Source organism: Tyto alba, unplaced genomic scaffold (assembly GCF_018691265.1).
Source record: "Tyto alba isolate M040663 unplaced genomic scaffold, T.alba_DEE_v4.0 Super-Scaffold_2, whole genome shotgun sequence".
NCBI lineage: Eukaryota > Metazoa > Chordata > Aves > Strigiformes > Tytonidae > Tyto > Tyto alba.
Genome location: NW_024881282.1, coordinates 9421410 through 9438748, shown reverse-complemented (window position 1 = coordinate 9438748; position 17339 = coordinate 9421410).

The window sequence follows — 17339 nt, the reverse complement described above, 5'->3', positions numbered from 1 at the left end:
TCAGGCAAGGTTGTCCAGGAGTCCTGTAGTCCTTGCTGTGGCTATAGGGCAATTCATTGAGTAAATTGGCTAACTCTCCAGTAATACTGCTTAAATCCTCTCTGTTAATCTGTTGCCTTGTTCCTTTCAAATGTATCAAAGTAGAAAAATAGTTGAGGGTGGGATTGCAGCACTTGGAGTTAACCATTTCTTTCTAGATGAAACTCATGGTTTATGCAGCACTGTTTTTTGCTATTCTTCACATGAGTAAATAGGAGTAGCTTAGAGGAGAGTCCTGATTTCATGAGTAGAAGATGACTTCTTTGGTAATCTTCTATTAAAATAATGTGTGGCCAAAGTAATTGGTATTTTTATATACAAAATAGTGTTATGTTTTGTATTTTTTAGGGTGTAGGGAAATTTGACATACGGAAAAATGGAACAGTTGTCTCTAATCAAAATATATTTAACTTAGAAGGGAAAACTCCTTTTTACTATATAGCAGAATTTCACAGGAACTATTGGACTGTAGTTTGGTCAAATTGAGAGGCAGGGGAATGATAGCATCATGGTTTTGCCTTGCCTTGTTTTTGAACCCCCTGCCAAAAATTATAAAGCAATGTTTGGAAATTTAGAACTTGTGTTTTGTTGGAATTTGAATAGGAACTTCTGGAACAGCTTATATTGTGCGTTGGATTGTTTTAGCTGAGAGAATTGGGTGGGGGGAAGAGCAGGGTGCTTATTCCCTCCTACTTGGATTATATGGTGTTACTGCAAAACTGGGAGTCCTGGGAGGATTTCATCCCTTGGTAGCAGCTGCAGTACATCATGAAGAGGTACAATTCTCCCACATATCTCTTTGCCTACAACAGACAACCTTTTCTCTTGCACTTCTCCCTCATCCCATTTCGGCTCCTGTAACAGTTTTTCCTCAGGGAAAAGAATGTTACTGGAATGGGAGAGGCAATACAGCTTTCCCCCAGGAGTGTGTGTGGTTTGTGTCTGCTGTGTTATTGGGCATCATAAGGGTGTGATAATTCATGTGCTGATAAACACCCACTACCCTTTTTCCAGGCATTGATTTGAATTATCATAATAAAACTAAAGCTGCAAATCACTTGAAATAATCAAGGATGGAGGAAATTGTTGCCCATGCTTTCATTTTGGAAGACCAGACTATGTTGGCTGCAGTGCCATGCCAGTAGCAATCTTCCTGCTATGCTGATACTACAGCTGCACACGTTGACCTAACTAGGATGACAGCTTCTCTGTACGTAAGCAGCTGTGTTGACACCACTATAAACCCCCATGAGATGCAGAAGATGGTGTTTGTGTAGGTGATCTATTGGCTTGTCCTGCCACCAGTGAGTGCCTGTGGTTTTACTGGGCAGGTATAGTGCATTTTGAATATCCCATGCATTTGGAAGTGTCGGTCCTAATAATCAGGAATTTTCATGAATTTATGGCTTTGTATGGATGTCCTAGGTTCTTGTATTTATTTCATATTTGTAGTACTTGATATTAGCTTGAGAATAAGGATATTAAAACTAGGTATTTCTTACTATTTTGCTATACTTCAGCCATTAGTAAATTTACTGCTCATTGTCAAACTGCTGCTGACATTCATGGCACTATGAATGTAAAAATACTTGCTATTCACCATGCCTCATATCATGTTAGCTACATGCATTTTGAATAAGAATGTGTGTTATTTTCTTAGACATCCCCACATCTATCTGTCACTGCTTGTGTGTGACAGCTGCACTGGTGCTAATGTGGGGATGGGTGAGCTCTTGGAGCGGTCTGTCACCATCGCTGCCCCCAGCGACTGTCATCAGACGTACTTGTTTGCCTCTGGCTGACTGTGCTGTGTGAGTGTCCCTGCTTTCTGTATTTCAGAGTTGCACAGAGAAATGTCAGTCAGCCTGACGGAGCTAGTATGTGGCCAACATGACATATTTGGATTCTCAACTTTTATTTGGGATTGTGGGCTAAGCACAGAAGGTACATTTACGAGCCACAGGCTGAAGACCAGCCAGAGCTTTTGCTTGCCACCCGCCAAAAGGAATGCAACTGCAAGAGTTGATAAAGTTAGAAGTGAGAAGGTACCGCTTCACTTTCTGCTGGTTCAGGCTGTGACAGAGCATCACCCGCTGGTATCCTTCCAGCTCCTCAGAAGTTGAGGAGCGGGGCTAAGTTTGGCTGTAAGAAGTACAGGAGACTGGAAATAAACTACTGCCCACAAAATGGAGACATGCGTCTCTGCAACTTCAATTCACTTTTTTTTTAAGAGGCTATAGTTTGCTCATGTGGCTTCTACCTATAAATGCTGTGTTATCTGGGGTAGCTTGAAATGGAAAACAAGCTGTCGCTCAAGAGAATAATTGTAGGTTTGACAAATAAGCTTTGCAGTGAACAAGTAGTGGCCCAATCTATTTAACTTGTCAAGGAAGGTTAATAGATAATGTCAAGGCTAATAAAAACTTACAGGGGAAACAGAGCTGATCGTCAGCCAAGCAAACAGACATACTAAAAGTTTGGCGTTTTGACAATTAATGTATACAGAGAACAAATAAGCTATAACTGTTTAGCAGTGAGTATAATAAATCATTAAAATCTATCAAGGGCTGTGGTGGAGTCTCCATCACTGGTGTTGGGTGATTTTTATAGTTTGAGCACTTCCCGTGGCACAAGAATTGCTCAGGAAATCCTGTGACTGGTTTATGAAGGAGATATATAGCCGGATCATCCTGACTCCTCCTTGAAAGTCACCTTGTGTTTCAAGATCACAGAGCAACTTCCAAAGTTGTCAGTCTAACTTTGCACTATAAACTGCATATAAAGCACCAGCAGAGACTTTTCCCTAGATTTATTCAAACTGTTGAAATTAGGATTTAGTAATTTTAGAGTTGTATTGGTCCATGGGTCTTGAGAAGATAAGGCTGAGCACCAATGGAACGTATTAGAATAACAAGCCCGGGAGAATATTATACTTTGATAACTGTTTTTGTTGTTGATGGTGGTGGTGTTTTTTTTTTTTAAATGACCTACACTTCATCCTTTGCTTTCCTCTCCATTGCTGGAGGCTTAGAACTAGTTTGTAAAGTGATGTTAAGACCGTCAGACTGCTTTAAAAGGTTCTCCTGTTAACAGACTTCCTACAACCAGTGAAAATATTAAGCTGTATTTCTCAACTATTTAGCTTTCAAGGTGCGATTAAAGCAAGGTTGTAGGTATTGTTAATGAAACACTTGCAAAGATGTCAAATGATGAATTTTGAAAAGCATTTTTTCTCACTTTTTTTATTTAAAGAGACAAATGCTGAGGGTTTTTTAATTGATTTTAGAATAAAAAAAAAAAAAAAAAGATGGACTGAGGAAGCATTTTTTCAGTGATATCCATCTACAAAAGAGCATCCTTTACCAAGATTTTCAGTTTTCACTTTCTTCCCTTCCCCTCCCAACCACTATAGCAGGTGTTTTTTTTTCTTATCAAATCATTAATTTCTGCAGAAAAGCCATTTCTAGTATGTGTTAAAATTCCCTTTAAAACATCAAAGCTGGCACTGATTTCACTTTCACCTCAGTGGACTGGAGTTAACTCCATTATAGATGATCAGTGGGGACAGAGCCATCTGATACAGCCGGGACTGTTTCACTTTGGGTTGAAATAACATAGGAAACGGTGTGGGCTCCAAGATGTGCTGAAGAACACGATGTGATGCCTGAAGCCTCTCAGGGATGTGGTGCAGCAGCAGGCAAGGAGAGGGGCTTTGGCAGGGTCCTTGCCAAGGTCTGCCGGTGACTTTGTGGGAGCTCCAGGGTGTTGCAGGAATGGAGCAGGGATGGCTGTGGGGGCTTCAGGAAGCCTGAGCCTCTGTGCAGAGGTGCCTGTCCCTGGTGAGTGTCTCACAGCACAGCCTTACTGATGACCTTACTTACACCACCGCAGCTGAGAGCAGATAGCACTTGAATTGTAAAATGAAATGTATTAGCTAGATCAGAAAGCCTGTGGGTGCTAACACTCTTGTACCCAGAATCATTAATGGCTAACTGGTTTCCACCTCTACTGTGCGTTATACATGTAGATGTAGCTAGTTACTTTTAGAAAAAGTTGATGTCTGTTTGAACCCTGAATTTGAAATTTTGCAGGAGAGAACCTAAGCTTATTTAAAAAAAAAAAAAAAAAAATTATTTTCATATCCTGAAGGATATGGGCAGCATGTGATAACCAAAGAAAAGGTGGAGGCTTTGACCAGAGTATGAAATAATAAACCATACTTGACTATCCCTTCTAAACAGTGAGTTTTAAGTGAAAGGCTTATATCCTGTTTGGCTGAGAGTCAGGGCATCTTGTGTGATGAGAAGAAAGTGTCGGGGAGTGCAGCTCAAACAAGCTGGGGTTTCTCTGCTGGTTGCTATGGCTTCTGGACTTGCCATAGGCTGAAGCAGTCTGTGAGCATGTGTCTGTGTGGATGTTTAGGTTTCAAAAAAAAATAAGCAGCATATAATGAGCAGCTGGGAAGTTATAAATGACCTGCAACATTAGGAGGTGGTCAGGTGCAGTACATTAACAGAACATCAATTTTTATCAGTTCCTCTGAATGACAGGTGGGGCAGGAGGAGGAGAAGTTGAAGCCTTTCTGTATGGGCTATAGAGAAACAGGCATGTGCATATGCAGAATTTTTCTGTAAGAGGAAAGACACTGACATGCACATCTGCCAATTATTCCTAATCACTTCATTTGGATCAGCTGACTTGATCCAGCAGATGTTATTTAGCATGAGATGTGCAAGCTAAATTGATATCTCTCTCTCACGGTAACATCTCACTAGGCTGATATCTTAGCTCTTTCTTCACCAAGCACATTTTGCTATTTGTACTTTAAGCTCTATGTGCATGTTTATACATAAAGTGATCCCTGGGACCTCTGACTTACCTTATTAAATAGACAATATTTTTAAGGGCTGTATAGAAGGGCTGTTATCACTTTAGCAATATGACAGGTGAGAAATTTTAAGTACTGTCATAAGCACCAAATATATTAAAAGTGATGTCTTTGCCCTAGGAGGATTTCAGAATTTTTAAGAATGCACAATGTTTTCCAATGTCCAGCAATTCCTACCCTAATACTCTGCATGTAAGATGGGAAAAATTTCCAAAAAATATTAGCTAAGTGTACAGAATCCTTACAATTACAACACATACAGCATGTGGATTTTTAAAACCTCATTTAATTGCCTTTTCTACTACTCTGTTTACTTATTCAACACTTATGACAGTAATGTAATATACAATTATGGCCTCTTCTATTCCTCTGTCTAGTGTGTAAGCCAGAATAAGTAGGAATTTTGGTCTGGACTGTACATGGGATTCCCTAAGACTTTTCCTCTCATTAGCACTGATGACTGAAGGAAACCAGAGTCTCTCAGAAGATAAATCTTCCTGAAAGCAGATATGTGTTTGGGAGGCTGTTACTGCACCTGGAAAGCAGGATACCCAAAGCAACAGTCCCTTGACTTTAGCTCACTACTCCAAACTTGGTCCTACTGCACTACTTCTTGCTCCCAGTCCCAATTCTGCATCAAGGTTCTGGTAAATCTCTTGAGCCCACTTAAAATCCTGATCCTATTTTGGGACCCTCTCACCTCACCCTGTAATTAGGCATAAACAGGAATAGTCCAAATGCTCAGTGTCTGCAGATTGGGTGACTAAGTCTGCAGTCTGTATTGTCGCTTTACACAAAGATTTCCTCCTAAATCTCACACATTAATAAGGCTGCTGAGGCTGTGAATTTTGTCACTCAGTTACATTTCTCCCTCCTTTCCTGAAGCCCTCTATTAACCTTGGGATTATATACACAGGCTTAAATTTCAGCACAATAATAACTGCAGGAAACTGCATCCAATTGTGGAGGGGGGGTGGAAAATCAATTACAAGACATTGACTAAAAGGCAAAAATCAAATACATAAAACTCAGCAGTGGGATTATAAAATGTAAGTAACGGAATGCTTCTTTTCACAGAATGTATGTATTTTTTTGTGCATGCTGCCCTGAGGAAAGAAGTAGAAATAGGGTGATTGCATCTTCCTAATTGCTGGGGGCTGATTTTTCAGCTGTAACACTGACAGGATGATTTTTTTTTTTTTTTTTTTTCTTTTTTAATTAAAGAGGCTGGCTAAACAGAACTTGACATCAGCTCTATCTTATCCATTAGGATTGTAGATGTTTGTAATAGCAGCATTAAAACTGCTCCAAACGGAAAATTAATGGATCTGTCTGGGTGTGGAAGAAGCAGGAGCAATGGCAGGAGATGGGTTGTAGGAAAGGCAAGTGCTGATGGCACCTGGGTTGGTAGTTTAATAAGTTCCCAGCACATCTGCATGAAGCCCATCAGGACATCCAGAACAGGTAACAAAGGGCAACCTAAAACAAGGGACATCCTAAAAGAAGGGGAAAACTTTAAAAAAAAAAAAAAAAAAAAAAAAAAAAAAAAGAGACAGATCACCTAGCCATCTATGTCATTAAGAGGTGACGTCTAGAAGAAAATGACAGATGCTTTTCAGCACCGTTCAGGTGAAGAGACTAGATACTTTAAAAAGCAAATCCTAATGCTTCACAGAAGTGGGAGGACAGAATGTAGAGGCAGAAGATCACAACCATTTCCAGATCTGAAACAGTACAAGAAAGTCTCATCCAAAAGCAGCACCTGAAGGCTAACCTAAGGAAGAGATGATGAGTGCTGGGTAGCCAGCATCCCTTTTCCTTCCTGTTGCTGCAAGGAAACCTGGCCAAAACACTGGGATATACATGGGTATAGGTATACAGGCTATTTGAACATACAGCATGGCACTTGTAAGAAGGTGGGTGTGAGAGCATTGCTGTATGTTTTAAAATAAAATCACTTTCCCCTCCTGTAGGTCTTGCATTGAGTTTTGCTACACTGCTGCTAGAGAGAAGCAGTGTTAATTACTGCAAAATCTCTGGCTTAAGAGTTCAACTCCAGGTCTCCAAGTACAGTTCTCTTCCTCAGCATTAATTTGTGTGGTGTTTGGAACATACAAATGATCACGTATAGCAAAGTTTATGTTTACCTTCCAATTCATTTACAGCCTTCCCTGCAATCCTGCTTCCACAAAGAAAAGAAATGCTGGCTCTGACATGGCAGGTGATGTCCCTCTTACTTGTGCTATGGATCAGGTAAAAAATCATATCTGGGAGCCTGGTTCCCAGTGGAAATGGCAGATGTTAAAATGACTTCCAGAATAGGTAGGGATTTTTTTGTTTGAAAAGAGTGCTAAAAACAGGATAAAATGGTCAAAAAATGTTGAAAGCTAACTCATTCTGGCATTTCTGAATTACTTAGTGATTTTTTCTTATTTTGTAATGCATTTATAAAAAGCTACAAAAAAAAAGATAATTTGAGGAAAATATAAAGTTTTAGCTGCTCAGCAACATGTCCTGGCATTCCTTTTATATATAGAAAAGGAATATATTTTATATATGTACATATACACAAACAGAAAGGACTTTTTTCTCTTTTTTCACAGTTCAAAACACGGCCAGACGTCCCAATCTGGAAAGCCTTCACCAGATGGACTGAGATCCACAGTGTTACTTAGCCTCCTTATCTCTAATATTCACTTGTCTTGCCTGTTGAGATATGGCTTCCAGGACAAGGCCTGGCCATCATCCAGAGTCTGAGAAGCATTCAGCATGTAGGAGCCTGTCTTCTTGTGTCTTGAAGTACCGTGCTGAGAGCAGGCTAAATAATGAGTAGAAGGTGGAAGGAGCTCAAGCGCAGCGCTGTCTTTATAAACACCTTTATTGTGTCTTACTCTCTTTTCAAAGCCTTGACTCTGGGCAAGAGGAAGAACAGTGGCCTCCTGGCTGCTGTTTTGGGTTCAGATGGTTCCTTCTGGAAGGGCACATGAGTTGCTCCTTCCCTAGAGTGTGAATGAGGGTGGTGGACAAGGGGAGGCCTCTGGAAATAGAAGCAGCAAAGGGAGACAGTGAAGGATAAGGTTGGGGCTGATCAAAAGGACAAAAGATGATCAGTACAGCCAGACCTCAGAGAAGACAGCAAGAAAAAGTCTTCTCCTGGTGTCCCAAGGAATCTACACAGGTTGCTAAGAGCAGGGAAAGCTGAAAAAGTTGCTGTGAGCAAGATTAAAGGGATGTGAACCTGTGCTTCGAGGAGACAGTGGGCATATTTTAGTGTCTCTGAACTCCCAAAATTTGTTCCCATGCTTTGTTCTAAACCCTGTTGTACTAAAACCTGCCTTTAACATCCCAGTTCCTTTTGGTGGGCTGAGAAAAGGTACAGTCACATTGGCTGATGTGGCCAACACAGGAGTCCTGTCTTGTGTAATGGTCAGCTCGGTGCCTGGTTCTGCTCTTTGAGGAACATGCAGACTTACATGGTCTGCTGAGCCATTGCTTATCTGAAAGCAAAAAGAGTTTTGGGGGGCAGAAACTCTGATGTAGTCTGACTGGATTACACTGGGTGAGGAGCTGGCTCTCTGGTCAAGAGACCACTCCATTAAACCTTTCATCAGACAACAATATCCACTGCTTTTATAAGAAATGCTTGCTCTGAGCAGGATATGGCTCTTAATATCTGACATTTGTGATAATGTTTTGCAGTTGGTTTGTGTGGGCTGCACGAGGGCAGTATTTGGCCATCACAGCAACATCATCACAACATGAAGCCAGCAGAAGTTTTCAGTCAGAAAGGATTGTTCCCTTGTCTGTGTGGAGCAAGGAGACTTTAGACCTGGGGAAACACTATTATTTTTGGTTGTATTAATGAAAAATGAGATCCTGGTCCCGGATAAGAATGACTACAAATGAGGGTTCTGGGCTTTGCTATGTTACTAATAGAAGCTGGTATAATTGGGGACAGTATGGACATATAGTCAGATCTCAGGCTTTGCTCCTCATGCAGGTGAAATGCTGTGGAAATACATTTGTAATGTGCCTTGGGAAATTATTTTTTTATTAACAATAGGCACTAATGTTTTTCTGTGTAAAAATGTCCAGAATCATTATACTTTCTTATAAAGAAAAAGAGGAACAAAAAAAGCCTTTTTTTTTTGTAAAAAAAACCTCAACCCTTTTCTCTGCCGGTATAAAGCAATTCTTTTCTTTCTTGACCTTTCTTTTTAAGGGAGTAATAATAATATTTCAGTCGCTCCTGTGAATGGCAGTGTGATGTGTCCCCAAAAGGTAATAGGTATGCAGTTCAATATGTCTCTGCCTCTCTGCAATAAGTAACAGGGGAGAGATTGCTGACTATTTAGAAATTCTCTGAACTGAGTCATTACTCATGTTGCATTTCACTTGCATATTATGCTCTTACATCTAAATATTGAGGGTTGGGCCATGATAAGACATGTTAAGCATCAGTATTGGCTGGATACCACAGTGTCTGTCTGTGATTCTGAGTCCTGAATAATCATGGAAAACTCTTCGATAAGCCAGAATGAATTTCTGCAAATATTAAATTGTCACTGGAAGAGAGACATTTTCCTGGTGGAAGTTCAGGAAATCATCTGTAATTTTCAAGCACTTTATTCTTGGGCTGATAAATGCTACTTACAGTAAGCAAATCCTGGATCCCCCAGCAATGTCACTGATTTCAGTGCAACTGTTCAAGGCACAGAACTTCAGTCTCTGTGAGTAAGAGTGTAGGAACTGCCCTTCCTTTTTAAGTAGACAGATACCCACAGGCAACAGCCTTACTAAGCATCCCAGACAGATGTTGAAAATTGCCATCAGCACTAGTTGTTTTGCATAACTTCTTCTGTGCCTTTTGTAGCTGTTCTCAAGATTAAGGGGTTTTGTTGTTTGTTTAATTTTAAGAGCCTTTTGTTGGTGTTTATAATAATTTTCATAAGTTGTCAGCCTTTTTTCTGCTTCTGAGTAGGGCTTAGTTTGGATCAAAAGTTTATTTATAAAAACTGTCAGTGGGCCCTCAGGAAAAGGAAGGTAATGGCACTGGTCATCCCTGAGTATTGCATGGTGGACAAGCATACTCAAGACACCACAGAAATCACCAGGAAGGCTACCCATCCCCAAATGGATCATTCTGGGATTTGTAAAACTCTCCATACCTTCCCACTAGCACTCTGTTCTTGAAAACTTGTTTTGGCAGTCAAGGGGACATTGTTCCTGTCACCAGTGAGGCAACTTTAACGGTGTTTTAGCTTTTAATTTCTAAGCTAGCTGAAGTCACTGCTCACTTTCCCTCAGCTCAGCTATGCTGGATGTAGCAGTCTCTGTGGCTGAGATGAGACTTGGGGATATCAGTTTTCCTTCTTCTCATCACCTGAGTCCCAAGTGGGTATTTAATTTTCTCTGAAAAGAAAGACTCGCTTGGACTGAAGAAAAGCCTTGATACATGAATGCTTCAGGATGTGATCTGTTGGCAGCTAAAGAGTTTAGCAATCCTGTTTGTAGCCTGCCATAGAGAGACACTAGAAAGAGAAACACAGGTCAGAAATAGCAGGGAAAGGGGACTGTTACAGACATAACAGCAGATGATTCCTTACCATCTCTGCATGTGTCATTTGCTGATAATGAAGTTTTGCACACCCAGTCTACCATAGGGTTTTAAATTCCCCACACTACTGCACAGCTCACCTTCATGCCCGTGAACAGGAATTTCATAATTAAGCATCTCCTTGTGCATGACTGCTTTTCAGCCTCCTCAGATGTAAAATGTAAACAGAATACGAATATGACTTGACTGCAATATGAATAGGTATATAAACCCAGTGCACCAATAATCTGATTAATTCAGCATATCAGTCAGCTATTAGAAGCCTCTGAGCTCGTCTTCTGAGATGCCCAGAGATCTTAAAATTCTCTGACTTGGCAAGGCACTGTGGATACTTTATGTCTTCCATGAAATCATCAGGACCACATAGGATCAGGCCCTCTGGGTATTTATTATTTCATGCCAAACATTATTATATATTCTTGTACAGTAAAGCTCTTGGGAGCTTTGCTGTGCACACCATTCCCTCTGAGACAGTTGCAGCAGAAGAAAAAAAGATTGCAGCTGACAGTGCTGTATGAATAAATTGTTTGATTTCTCATATAATGGACAACTACTGTGAGGCTCCTAATCTACAATGACCTAAATAACTTCGATGGACAGGCTACTTAAACTGAATCTATTCCCAAACACCTTTTTTCCTTGGTATTAGAAATATTCTTACATATTATGGCCTTCCTCAGAGATCTGGAAGAAGTCTCAGGCTCTGGTCCTCGTGGGGGCCCTCAGTCACCCCAATATCTGCTGCAGGGGCAGCACAGCAGGGCACAAGCAACTCAGGAGGTTTCTGGAGTTCATTGATGGTAACTTCCTGACACAGGTGATTGATTGAGGAGCTGATGAGGCAAGATGCCTTGCTGGACCTCATACTTACAAACCAGGAAGAATTGTATGGGGATATGAAAACTGGGGGTAGCTTTGTCTGCAGTGATCATGAGAGAGTGGAGTTTGGGATCCTGAGAAGAGAGGAAAAAAAGCAAAAAGCAGTGTCACAAGCCCTGACTTCAAGAGAGCAGACTTTAGCCTGTTCAGGGATCTACTTGGAAGAGTCCTCTGGGAGGCCATGGGCAGCAGAGGTGTCAAGGGGAGATGGTTCATTTTCAAGAATCACCTTCTCCAAGCTCAAGAGTGATGCATCCCCATGTCCAGGATATCAAGCAAAGGCAGCAGGAGGCCTGCATGAATGAACAAGGAGTTCCTGACTAAACTCAAACATGAAAAAGAAACATACAAGAGGTAGAAGCAGGGCAGGTGGCCAGGGAGGAATATAGATTCACTGTCCAAGCATGTAGAGTGCCAAGGGAGCTGTATGATGTCATTGTGAGAACATTCTTGATTATGTCTGAAAGGTCATGGCAAACAGGAGAGTTTCCTGAGAACTACCAGGCTCAAAGGGTTGGGATCAGCTGCACAAAGCCTTGCTGGAGGCCAGTGACTACAGGTATACCCCAAGGATTAATACTGGGGCCAATACCATTCAACATCTTCATTATTAACATAGATGATGGGACAGGTTTCACCCTCAGTGTGTTTGCAAATGATACGAGTTGATTAATACACCAGATGGGTGTGCTACCATTCAGAGGGACTTTGACACACTGGGGAGTTGGACAGAGATGAATCTCATGATGTTCAACAATGAGAAATGTCAAATCCTGTAGCAGGAGAGGAATAACCCAAGCATCAGTGCATACTGGGGGCTGACTATCTGGAAAGAAATTTGCAGAGAAGGACCTGAGGGTCCTAGTGAACAAATCGAACCTGAACATTGCAGCAAAGGCAGCAAACATCCTCCTGGGCTGCATCAGGGAGAGCATCATCAACAGGTTGAGGGAGGTGATCTTTCACCTCTAATTAGCACTGGTGTGATATACCTGGAGTGCTGTGTCAAATTTTGGGCTCCCCAATACAAGACATACGGAGACCTGAGTCCAGGAAAGGATCACAAAGATGAAAAAGGGCTTGGGGCAGAGGTTGTGAGAGCTGGAACCGTTTCAGTCTGGAGAAGAGAAGCTCATGGCAATCTTATTAATGTGTATAAATGCCTGTTAGGATAAGTAAAGAACACAGGCAAAGATGGAAATTTTATTTAAACGTAAGAAAAAAGCTTTTTACCGTCTGTGTGATCAAACACTGGAACAAGTTACCCAGAGATATTCTGAAGTCTCCATCCCTTAAGATATTCAAACCCCAACTATACATGGCTATAAACAACCTGCTCTCACTGATTTTGTTTGTGTTGGACTTGGTGATCTCCAGAAGTACTTTCCCACCTCAGTGATTCTGTGGTATTTTAAATTATAGCAAAGATAACTTACAAACTTTAGTCCTGATGAACTTTTATCAGGTAAAGGAGTATCTTTTGTTGTTTAATTTCATGGTTTAAATTTGCAGTTTGGGGACCCAGTCCTCAATGAAAATTATTTAAGCCAATGAGTATTAATTTAAGATCTATTTTTATCAAAGTTCATGAATATAAAGCCAGTGCTGCTTGATGACCATCATTAGAGATTGATGGTCTCCAAGAAGCAGACTTAAATCTACATGAATCAAACAGAAGTTTCACTGATTTGTTCCAGTCCTGTTTTAAAGAGTTTCTCTGAGTAAGACAGTGTAGACTAGTCTCTAAACTCCTGCACTCTTGGGAGGACACAGTACCAGTTACTGAGTGTAAGATTACTGAGTGTAAGAAACTTTCTAGCTTAATTTAGTCTTATCTATCTGTAGCACTGTAATTTACCAATCCTCATCACACAAGTAATTCACAGTACCTGAAGAGGGTTAAAATTCCTGCACCATCAGTTTGGTCCAGGCTTTTGTTGATAGCTCCATAGTAACAACCCTTTAATGAGTGTGATGGTTCAGGCCATAACCTCATCGAGTGCTCTTACACTTATCTTATTGAATCTGAGACATGACAATGTTCGTTTTGAACTGGCACATTTCAAACTAATTCTGTGCTGTAAGATTCTTTCACTCCCATCTAGCCTCAGGGACAAGCCATTTTACTTTTCCCAGGGTATTACTGACCCCCTGTTATTAGACTGTACCCATGGCAGACATTCTGATCCTTTTCCTTATTGCTTTTCAAGTTGCACTGTGTTCATGCATTCCCAGGCGACTGTTAAAATGCACTTGGTGTAAAATGCACTGCAACCCATCTAAGATTTCTCTGCAGGCTCCAAAACATAGGCCTTAACTTAGATTTCATTAGGTTGTGTGGATCTATAAGAAAATATAAAATAGTACAGCCTTGAGAAAGGCAATTACATCGAATTATTATTATTTTTTCACTGTGATAGAACAGAAACATGTCTGAATCTGAGCACTGACTGTGCTCACACAGGTATTTAAAACCATCTGAGGTGCCCTGAGGCATTGGTACAGGGCTAGTGGATGTGGAAGGATTATTGGAAGGTATATTGGAATGTGTAAGAAGTAACCAAGCCAGATTGCTTTATCAGACTAAGAGTCTGTAATTGCAAGAGAACCACAAACTCTCCCTTCTTTAAATACAATGATTCATGCACCTGTAGGCTGCTAAAATTTTGATTCTCTTTCCCTGTGTTCTCACTATTTTTCTGCCCTGAATCCTACCTAGCCTTGAGGTCTGATCTTGAGAGATCTCTAACCCTAGAAACAGATCCACTGCTCTAGGGAACAAACCTGTACCCTCAACCAGTAACTCATGCCTGCTTAAGACTTTTCTAACAGGTCTAAAAATGTGCTAGAGGGAAAGGTTTTGGGTGATTTCAAGAAGTGTAGTTCCTGAGATAAACCAGATGATAACACCATAGACTATTCCTGCCATCCAGACCTTGGTCTGTAGGACAGCTGGAGCATAATTCCCAGGAGGTAACACTTGAGCATGCCCGTTAAGTCTATATTGTTACATTCGTGATAGAGAACTTTCAGCCAGTGTGTAGACTGAACTTTCAATGAGTGAGAATAATTAAGTGCAGGAGTTGTAACTCATTTCAGACCAACAATGTGACATCTGACCATAAAAGCTAACCAGTACTTCCACTGGTTGCAAAAACATTTGTTTAGATATTCCATGAGGGATCTTTCCTGATAAAGTGTAATTTTGGCTAAATTAATTATCAATTAAAAAGATAATAATTTAATCAAAGCAGAGTTCTTGCTATGTTTGACAAGTCAATAAACATTCCACTATGGGTATGTTTGATGAGTCAACAGTAGTTTTTAACTGAATGTCTTAATCACAAGAACAGTTGGAATGGAAGAAGAGAAAATCCAAACTAATTAAATCTTTCTAGTGTAAAAATAAAATTGGGGGAAATGTACCATTTTGTTAAAACAATATATTTCTTTGTAAGAAATTATTCTTGCCATGATTGACTATTCCCATAATGAAGTCAGTGGATATGCTCTGACTGAAATGAGGAAGACAATATATTAATAAAAGATGAACAGTCTTCTGTGTAGCTAACAATTTAATATTTAATCCATACCCCAGGATTAAATGTGATATGGAAATCTGGCAAAAAACTGTTTAGAATTGCAATGTTTTGTATTTTTTCTAAAACATAAAATAATCTTCTATCATATGAATTTCATCTATCACATCATATGAATGTATATATACATACACATGCACATATTTACAATTTCCCTGGATTATGGTGTAATTTATATAATATGATATATAGGCCAGATATGATATGATATATGACATAAGCCAATCCCTTCTAGACATTCAAAGCTACGACTATAATAGTGATAGATGTGACCCCTAGATAATCAGATGGTAATCCTTTAAATACAGATATTTCTAATAATTTCAATCTATTTCCTTGGGCAAAAACTATTACCTGATGATTTCAGCATCTCAGACAACATTGCCATTTTTTAAAGGTCTGTTTTTGTAACAATTGTGATGTTCAGTCAGGAATGACATCCTTTTCTGTAGAGAAAATGTCCTCTCTGCAAAGAGGAGTGATAAAATCCAGGATGCAGTCATGATGTCCTTGATTCCTGTCAATGTAATTGCATCCTCAATTTTATCACTTTTCTCAGAGAAAAACGTGTACTAATAAGAGAGAGAAATAGTGAGAAATTCCTGAAAATTATCACTGTAAAAAGAGTTTCTCTTTTATGCTGAGGCCAACACAGTCGGTAATGTGATAATTTGATGGAACTTTCTTAAATGTTATTATTTACAATGGAGAGGTATAGACTTTGTAGCAATTCCTGCCAATTAAAATAGTGTTAACATACTCTATTAGTATAGATATTAAAATAAAGACAGCAGAGCGTTGGATGATATTATTGTGTAGCATAGTCGACAAGTAGCGAATACAAAATAAATACAAAAATAAAACAGCATAGATATACATAATGTCACATGGGATTTTAATTATTATTTATATTGATTTAATAAAGTTTAAAATGTATGTCTTTACCAGAGAAAACACAGACAACTAAAATATAAGCACTGAAATATCAACTAAATTGGTGGCATGTTTTACATGTTCTTATTGCCTGTACATTTTCGAAGGACCTGAAGCAGCAGAATAAGGGCTCAGAGACATCATCTGCCTCTCCCAGTTTAACAAGTTACTTCATGTCAGCTGAGTCTTTCTAACTCCCTACCTGTGGGTGGCAAAAGCAAGTTAATATTGTTTATATTAACTGCCTTTAACTGTTGTCTCAGCTAAGACAAATTGCACTGCAGCAGCTCCAGGGTAAGTGTACTTCCCTGGACACCTCTGCCTGCAGCAAATCTTTGAGTCACAGTAACCTGGTTGTGTGTCTGAAGGGATCAGCTGGCATCATCAAACAAGTCTTGCAATGATTGCTTAAGACATGACCAACCAAAATTGTCTGCCTTCTCACATGGCAGTTCTTACTATTTCTGCAGCAGATGAGCTGTACATCCACATCTCCTTGCCCTGGTGCCTTCAGATGCCGATGAAGCCAAACCAGTACAGATACATAGTGCAGGATGTGGCAACAGTCTTCCAAAAAGATGGAGCAATGCAGGGCAGAGGGCCTTTGCCTGCCTCAAGAGCACTCAGCAGATGGTGTCTGGGAAGCCAATTCACCATGGAGTTAGGAGATCTGGGTACAGATTTCACTCAGGAAGACACTTCAGTCCATGTTTCACTTTAGCTCAGCAGACCATCCCTTTAAACGCAATGAAGCTTCCTACAAGCTCACCCCACATCAAAACATCTTCAACACCTTACTTATAGCTGTACCGCCATCCCAGGGTGACCTTGATTAAGCCTGTGAGGAGCTCATTGTGCCAGGGTGTTTGTGGGGCCAAGAATTTAGCCAGGTTCAAAGAAGAATTGCAAACTTAAACAAGTAACATGATTATCCAGAGTTGTAGCTAATGCTAACAAAAACTTTGGAACAGAGGTAAAGCCTCATGCTTCTGGGTGTAGGCCAATCTCTAAATATACTTACTAATAGCCTAGGACCTCCAGTTTCTTAATATCTCACAGTGATCTTCCATGGACTGTTGTCTGAGCATTGGTTGTCATTAAAAAAGGATAAAAGGTGAGATATAATTTCAACCTCATCCAAAATACTAGTTTAATCATTTCTAAATGCTCTCATTCTGTTATTTTTTTAACCACTAAAATGAGAAGTCTTAAACTTCAGACGGTAGTTATAAGTGCTTAGAAGTGCTTGGGTATTGGATCCTCTCTGAAAATGGCAGTGCTATGAAGGTAAGATTCACAGACTTCACACTACTAGTAGCAATGATAATAAGCTTGAATCACGCAAAGATAGTAACTGATTCAAATGAACTGATTTGCTTCTCAA